Raw genomic sequence first — 8,763 nt, 5'->3', positions numbered from 1 at the left:
GCTCATTAAAATATTTTTCTGTTTTCACTGTCAAAGACTTAAATTCCCCTTCTGGAGCCCCATTCATAAGATTTTGTTATTATGCAGCTCGACAAAGGTCTCCCATATAATTCGTTATCGTTAACTCCGAGGGGTAAAAAAAAGTTCAAATCGATAATGAGATCCGCTGACTCACTTCGTTAAATCCGGCAGACTTAAGAGGTTTTCATTCCAAATAACTGTAACTGTACAGCTGCCGGTGTTTTTAAATCGAGAACAGGATTTCGAAATCGAGCAGACTAAAGTTGCTTCGTGGATGATCGCAGCTTTGAGGGAAAATTTGAATTACTAGAAAAAGTGTTTATGAGCTTTGAAGAAAACAATTTAATTATATTCACCTTCAGGTTGACTTCAAACGCTCATCGCCCATCTTATTCGACTAGAAACAAATGCAAAGAGAAGAAACATGATCACTGCTTGAAGAAGCAAACGTGTATGGTCTTACACGGATCAGTGCGTTAAATGAGGTAAGATTTTGACAATATCATGCGATATGTTACGACAAGATGCGTTCAGTCCATACCAAAACAAATTACAGACAGACGGCCGAAGAAGGTTTAATCTTCAAACGAAACAATACAACTTGACAGACGGACGGAATAAATTGATTTAGTGATCTTGCCCGTTAGAATGCCAAATGTTAAGCTTCCAAGTACTCCAGCTATAGTAAAACTCGAAAGTTTGAAGCCATATGCCAAAAATGTATGTCAGTATAAGAAATGAAAAATACTACAGAATAATTACAACTTATATAGTATGCAAGAAAACATCTGATTTATTACGATAGCCTTTTTACTGTCAGAGATTTTACTAGCGCCTTAAGAGAACCATGAATAATACGAAAAGCAATGTTTTATTTTTATTGAAATGTTTACTGACTTGAAAGTTAATCATTTTGAGGAAGTATATGCCATGATTGATCGATAGATTTGCGAGAGGCTTCCAAGATCAAATGCGCCGGACATTGAGTTGTAAACTGAAGTTGTTCTCGAAGTGGCTTTAATTTTTCGAACAGAAAAACATCTCAGGATAGTATATATGGTTTTCGATTTTGGCTAAAATTAACTAAAATCTGAATAACGGGCATAATATAAATGAAATATTTTGAAAGAGGTTTCTTTGGCCAGAAATTGTAATTAATAAAACTGGCTGTCTTAGAGCTTTGCGAAGGAAATGTCTTCGCATCGAAATTAATCAAGTGAAGTTTGTTTATCCTTTAAACTCAACGCTCTTAAAGAAAAGTAAAATTTTTAAGAATATTATTAAATTTTTCTAACATCAGAATCCTAAGTAATTGACTTGAACCTTATTAAGGTTTTGTTTTGGATCACAGCTCTTACCCAAATGGATTTGCTTTAAAACAAACTGCAGGGGAGAATAATGACTTGAAATCAGACATCAATGGAACAACCTTTGTGAAGAAAATGGGTGAAGAATGTAACCGATTTCAATAAAGTGCTCGAAGGATGTTTCAAATTTTGCATACATCAACAAATTAATTGCATTACCAAAGGAATAAATCAATATATGTCACAAATAAATGCGTTCAAAGATATGTTTTCAATATTGAGTCAGCATGGATCGGATCTGAAAATCACAGATTGACTGCAAATTCGAAGCTGAATCTGAGTTCTATGATACTGAAGTAATTATCGGGTCAGAAAAGCTGAGCATGGTAGTATATTAAGAATTATCAAGTCATAGTCGTTTATTTTATCAATCGATAATAAGACAGAGGTCATGATAACTTTAATATCGATAATACGAAACCTAATCCAAATTTAAAATATTAACTGCTTTTTCCACCGCTTTGTTAAATCTAGAAATTTTTTGTTGACAAATTTTGTGTCGATGCATGTCTCCAAATGGTGCATTTCTTTACGGAATACATAAATAGTTCCTGTATTACACAGTCAATTCAAAATATATAATATAATTCATACCTTTATCGTGAAAAAGAAGACAAATATGTAACAACAGATTCTATAAAATCAACTCATGGACGTTCCAATAACCTAAAACCAACCTTTGTTAATTAATTAAAGTAGATTTAAGTAAAACGCTATTAATATACCTAACTAATTATTGAAAAACTAACAGAAACACCCGAAAGTTGTGATTTTTGATCTGCCTACACGTGTTACTAACACAAAAGTGTTATAAATAGTTTTCATCACATGAGAATCGTTTTCAACGTGAAGATCGAGACAGTGGTATTTTATCAGCATTTTTGAGGGCTTGACGGATTTACTCCATTAAAAAAGAAACTGAAACATTATCGAGCTGTCTATCGAGTTCATAATTTCTGCATTGTTATCTTTCCTGACAGTAAAAACCCTTTTATTAAGTTTTAACGAACTCTCTTTGAAATTCATTTTGTAACTCTTATATTACCGAAAGAAGCTGTTTAGGAAGAGTTTATTTGAAAATGGTCACCATGGCAGCCAACCACGCCCGTTACGACACCATTTTGTAGTATTTATGCCAACATTTGTATCTAAGATATATACAGAACATATGTTAATTGTTATAAAGTAAAAACCCGCTAGTGAGAACCTATTTTTTAAGAACCTGATTGGCTAAAATTTGCCAGTTAGAAACCTCATTTATAAGAACCATTTTGGCCTAAAATTTAAAAATAGGTTCTTATTTTTTAAAATTGGTTAACAAGGTTTACTTTTAGGGAAATAAGATAAGTCAACATTCTGGATTCTCTTTGGAGACACCTAAGAGCCTTACCACTCCAGTTGCAATGTAAATGACAATGTTGGAAATCATAAAATATTATTGATACAATCAAAAAAAGTGTTTTCTCCAGAATAGCCTAAATTTGTGCTGATTGCCATTTATGTAAGAACCATTTAAGGTTAACTTGGGAAAATGCAAGTTCTTACTCGCGGGTTTAACTGTATATTGGCCAATGCAGTGAAATTAAGTACAGCTTCCTGTATAGTATATGACAGGATACAGGCAGATATATATGATTGCTAGTTACGCGATAAATAAGGCTTATAATCATCTAACCTTCAAGGTTTATAGCATTGAGACACTTTGGACAAAGACTACTGCAAGTTTCATTTCAAATTCTATCTGGTGCCTTTGCAAGTACAAATGCACAGCTATGGCATGTTGGCCCTAATGGGAAATCAATCAAAGGCTCACAGAAGTGTTTCAATTCTTGGTTGTTGTTGTATCTGTCCTTTAAATTTTGCTATAAAAATGTTTTAAACTGTACCAATTCAGCTTAGGCAACAGTTTTCAGCGCTTTCCAGCTCTCGTACTTTGATGGGTAAATGCTACAAATATTTATCAGTTATTGCTACAAATATGCTATCAAACAAATGCCCAATAATTGATTAACAATTGTGGTTATTTTCATGACGTCACTGGTAACTATAGCAACAGTATAACCTGATAAATACACCCTTAATATTAGCTAAAAGTGCTTATAACTAAAAAACGAGCTAGATGACCCCCATTTTTTATTATTGAATAATGAGCAGCATGTTAAGATAAAACTTTTGCATAGTTAAAAAAAAAATTTCCTCCGGGCGTTTTCAGAGCCACCTTGAATTTTCAAATATTTAAGGTGGCTCTGAAACCGCTCCAAAGAATTTTTTTACCATCATTATTCAATAATAACAAATGGGGGTTCACCGACCTCGTTTTTGAGTTCAGTAAGCACTTTAAGCTAAAATTAAGGGTGTTGCTAACAGGGTGTATTTAACGGATAGTACCGTTGCTGTGGTAACCTGCGATGTCAAGAAAGTAACCACAATTTGTTTACCAATGATTAGGCATTTGATTGATACCACATTTGTAGCAGTTACTAATAAAAAATTGCAGCACTGACCCGTCTAAGTACAAGAGCTGATCTATGAGAGAGATGAGAGATATCTATGAGAGAGATCTATTCTTATTTTTTCTTACTATAAAAATTCATATTCAAAAATACATACATACATCATATAAGAAATGAAATGTAGTAATGTAGAACAAAATTTCCTTTAAGTGCAACGATTTCTCAAATTGGATTACGACAAAAATCATGCAAAATGATATCAGATACCATTTGTAATTGTTTAAAAATTTCAGTTTTTAATGTTTCACGACAGAGGTTTTTTTGTTACTACTGATCATAAAAAGATGTTTTACTCCGGGGTGCTGAAACTTTTAGTTTCCGTTTCATCACTCCGGGGCATTTTCATGTGACATTGTTAATCGACGACTCTTGATATTGAGAGACAGTTCGTGTGACCAAATTGTCAATATTCAGGGAAAATTCTTCGATCTAATGATATTTCTAAATCTGTTTACTTCTATATTCAGTTGTACTTATAAAATGTACTTTTTTAAACTTTTCTACGTATCGCTTTGAAAACATTTTTTTATATATTTATAGGATTTATGCTATTTCCTAGAGTGATAAAAAAATTGTGCGATTCAAGATGGTCTATCTATGGTTTTTGGAAATTTAATAATTCTCTCTTGGAAGATAACACCTTCTTAGAACAACTTCATTGTATAATACCGGAGTACAAAAAGAAATACTGCTATCTTACCGATAAAGGTTTATTCTGGGATATGATAAAAATGGAGATAAGAGGTTTCTGCGTGCGTTACTCAAAGAAAAAGAGCAGAGAGCGTAAGAACATAGAAAAAGATCTCTCAGATCAAATAGACGCCTTAATGAAAACACTCGTATCAAACAGGTCAAAAGAGAATATTGCTAACTTATATAGCCTGAGATCGGAGCTAAACAAGATTGCTGATTACCGGACCAAAGGAGCTATTGTAAGAAGTAGAACAAGATGGCATGAGCAAGGAGAAAAAAATACTAAATATTTCTTAAACTTGGAAAAACGACAGCATGCCAAAACATACATATCGAAGCTTAAATCTCAAGATGGCCAAGAAATAACAGACTCCAATGAAATTTTACACTGCCAAAAGCTGTTTTATAAAAACCTCTACACAGAGGTACCTCGAAAGAACCGGCACGATAAATTATTTTTTGAAGACCCAAACCTCCCAAAATTAAACGACGCTGACCTAGAGAAGCTAGAATTGCCACTCACCAAGCAAGAATGTTTTGAAACGCTTAAAATGAGTGCCAAAGGCAAATGCCCAGGAAGCGACGGATTCACTGTAGAATTCTATTTACATTTTTGGTCCGTCTTAGGAGATGAAATGGTTGAAAGTTTTAATTATGCTCTAATACACAAATGTCTAAATATAACTCAGAGACAAGGAATTATCAAAGTTGTGCCAAAAAAGCGGAAAAACAAGCTATACTTAGAAAACTGGAGACCAATATCTTTATTAAACACTGACTATAAAATAATAACAAAGGCCATAGCAAGCAGAATCGCCAACTTTCTCCCCAAACTTATCCATGACGACCAAACCGGTTACGTCAAGGGGCGATACATTGGCCAAAATATTAGGCTGATACAAGACATAATGAAAATAACATCTTTAGAAAATATACCAGGCATGGCAATATTCGTCGATTTTAAAAAAGCCTTTGATTCGGTTGATTGGCAGTTTTTATCCAAAGTTCTAGAAGCGTTTAACTTTGGGCCACAAATTCGCGACTGGATTAAAACTTTCTATACCGACATTACTAGCTGTGTTATCAACAATGGACATGCCTCCGAATTTTTCAGCTTACAAAGAGGAGTCAGACAAGGCTGTCCCTTATCTGGAATCTTGTTTGTACTTTGTGCAGAAATCTTGGCGAACGCAGTTAGGAATAATAAGAATATTAGAGGAATACAAATTTATAACAAAGAATACAAAATATCACAATATGCAGATGACACTACTGCATTTGTATCCGACGCGTTGTCAGCGCAGAACTTGTTCGAAACATTACGCGCCTTTCAAGAGATTTCAGGACTAGAAATAAATAAGTCCAAAACTGAAGGAATGTGGATAGGGTCACGGAGAAAGGACGCCTCGACACCTTTTGATATAGCTTGGCCTTCAGAGCCGATATATGCACTAGGAATCTATTTCTCTTACGACGAAGCTGAAGCTTTCAAAAAAAATTTTGAACAAAAACTACTGTCTATGAAGAACCTTCTAATCTCACGTTGTACGGTAAAATAACCATTCTTAAAAGCCTCGCTCTCTCGAAGCTAGTCTATAATACATCGGTACTTACTTTTCCCCGAGAATTTGAATCTTCAGTTCAAGCAACCATTACTCAGTTTGTTTGGAACAACAAACCTAAAATTAAACATACCACCATGATAGGCCCGAAAGTTAAAGGTGGCTTAGATCTGCCAGATTTTGAAATAATGAACAACGCTCTGAAAGTCACTTGGGTAAGAAGGCTGCACGAAAGCAATGAAAATGCAAGCTGGTGCCATATACCTCTCACACTATTAAAACAGGTAGGAGGTATTTTCCTACTAGAATGCAACTATGATTTAAAGTACCTCAAACTAGATATACCTATACAATTTTATAAGGATGCCTTAAGCATCTGGCAAATCATAAATAATCATACTCCAGCAAACAAAGAACAGATTCTCAATGAAATTCTGTGGAACAATCGGTTTATTAAGATCGAAGGCTTCTCTGTTTATTACCATAGTTGGCATGCTGCAGGAATAACCAAAATCAAAGACATTTTCTACGAAAACAACTTCCTGACATTTGATAAATTTTGCCGCAAGTTCGCCATCAAAACAAATTTTCTTACTTATTATGGCTTATGCAACTCTATCCCCCAAAACTGGATCCGCTTGTTAAAGGAACTTGAAACCGACGCACCCACTTGTTTAGAATATGCAGAGAAAATTCCTTTAGACAAGCTTTCATGTAAATCAGCTTCGAAACTTCTAATCGGGCTGAAATTCATACCTCCCACAGCAGAACAAAGAATGTGGCAAGCAAACTTTGATAAGAAAACTATTAAAGCTATCTACAGCATTCCTTTTAAAGTGACCAAGGATATTAGGCTCGCTATATTCCAATTCAAAATTATACATCATATCTTGCCAACTAATGCAACCCTTTTCAGAGATAAGATCATTCAACATGACAAATGTCATGTCTGCGAGCAAAAACAAACCTTACAACATCTTTTTGTTTCTTGCCCGGACGTGCAATCTTTCTGGCTTTCTTGCCCGGACGTGCAATCTTTCTGGCAAACCTTTTCCCACTGGTGGAATGTTAAAAACGACGACTTTATTGACTTGAACGACAAAACCATAATATACGGCTTCACAAACAACTTTGGCCAACAACTTGGTTTAAACCTCTGCCTTATAATCGCAAAGTATTACATCTACTCTGCTTCAAGAGAACAAGAACAGTACTATTTCGAAGCCTTCCTTGCTTTCCTCAAAAGTAATCTATCTATTGAAAAGAGTACGTGCAAATCACAAATCATTCTTTAAATAAAACGTAAGCTAACCATTTCCTACAAATGTAACTAAGGGCCGAATCGCACTACGGACAAATTTTGTAACAATTGATTGATTTCATCATTAACGTGTCACTTGTCACAGAAAACAAGTGCGAGTGCGTTTTTTGAGACCTAGAACTTGTCCAACATTTCAGGAAAACAAAGAAGCAGTTGTCTTATGATTGGTCCGCGTTGCACGCGCGATAGATGTTGTCAAACAATTGCAAAAACAAGTGCGAACGACTTGTTGGACAAGGGCAAATTTTGTCAAAACGGACAAATCATCAAAGGGGCCGAAGTCCTGCCTCAAGGCAGGACTTTTTATGACAAGTCGCATTCCCATGCCCCTCGTAATGCCAGATAACAATACGTTGTTGATTGGCTATTTTGTTTGGCCCAAATTGCACCGAAAAACAGCACGCACTCAAAAGTTGTTGGGATAGTATGCACCGTGATGTGGCTCTCACTATCGTAATCCAGCCGCAAAATCTTTTCGCGAGAGGCAAAGCATATTTATAAGTGAAGTGTTTCGGCCAAATGAAAGAATGAGAAAAGAAAAAGTTATCTTGAGACGACTCATTATTCTTCTGCACGAGAACGCGTACTTTAAATGCCAATTGTTTTAGATTTTTTACCGCGTTGTACTGCATATTTGATGTTTGCCCAAGACGGCCGTGCCGAGAAATGTACAGGGATGGCAGAAGCACGTGCAGAGCTATTGTACTAATAATTACACCTTTTGTTTTCTTCAAAATGTCTCTGACTTGTCGCGACAATTTTGTTTTTGTAAAAAATGTTATGACATTTAAAACTTGTCCGCTAGTGCGATTCGGCCCTAAGTAAAAAACAAACTTGTATTACAATTTGTCCGGCAAACCATGTTATCAAAAAAAAAAAAAAAAAAAAAGAAAAAAAATCTTACCGGATAGAAGCCCTTATTTGACTTTTGCATTCTTGTATTGAATTTGTTTTTTCCTTTTCTTTATTTTAGTCTGTAACTTACAAGTCAATGTAATCTAAGCTGTCCTTTTGTTTATTCGTGGTTGTAAATAGTAACTAAATGTAATTTATTTTTTGAACTGTTCAATAAATGTTTTTGCAAACAAAAAACAAAAAAAACAAAAAATTTCAGTTTTTAAGAGGGGTTTGCTCTACGGACCGACTAAGGTATGCAAAATAGCAAAGACCGATTTTCCCAAACTTTGCCAGAATAAAGGCCTTGGTAAACTAGTTCTAAAAATATAAGTTTCGGGTCGTTAAGAATTTTTTTTGATTTTTTAGTAGAATTTTTAATATTTTGCCGG

General features: G+C 34.7%; 1 protein-coding gene across 1 annotated transcript in view; it reads left to right on the top strand.

Annotated features, from left to right (window-relative positions):
* Nucleotides 1-235: 235 nt before the first annotated feature.
* The window catches only part of LOC144634382 (uncharacterized), a 30,057-nt gene continuing 21,529 nt past the window's right edge, over nt 236-8,763 (top strand). Inside the window, exon 1 of the mRNA XM_078493335.1 lies at nt 236-506. The gene's annotated coding sequence lies outside the window, so the exon portion shown is untranslated. The remainder of the gene's footprint in view (nt 507-8,763) is intronic.

Source organism: Oculina patagonica, chromosome 13 (assembly GCF_052425735.1).
Source record: "Oculina patagonica isolate OP01 chromosome 13, crgOcupat, whole genome shotgun sequence".
Taxonomy (NCBI): Eukaryota; Metazoa; Cnidaria; class Anthozoa; order Scleractinia; family Oculinidae; genus Oculina; species Oculina patagonica.
Note: the sequence above shows the minus strand (reverse complement) of the source record. Positions and strands in the feature narration are given on the sequence as shown.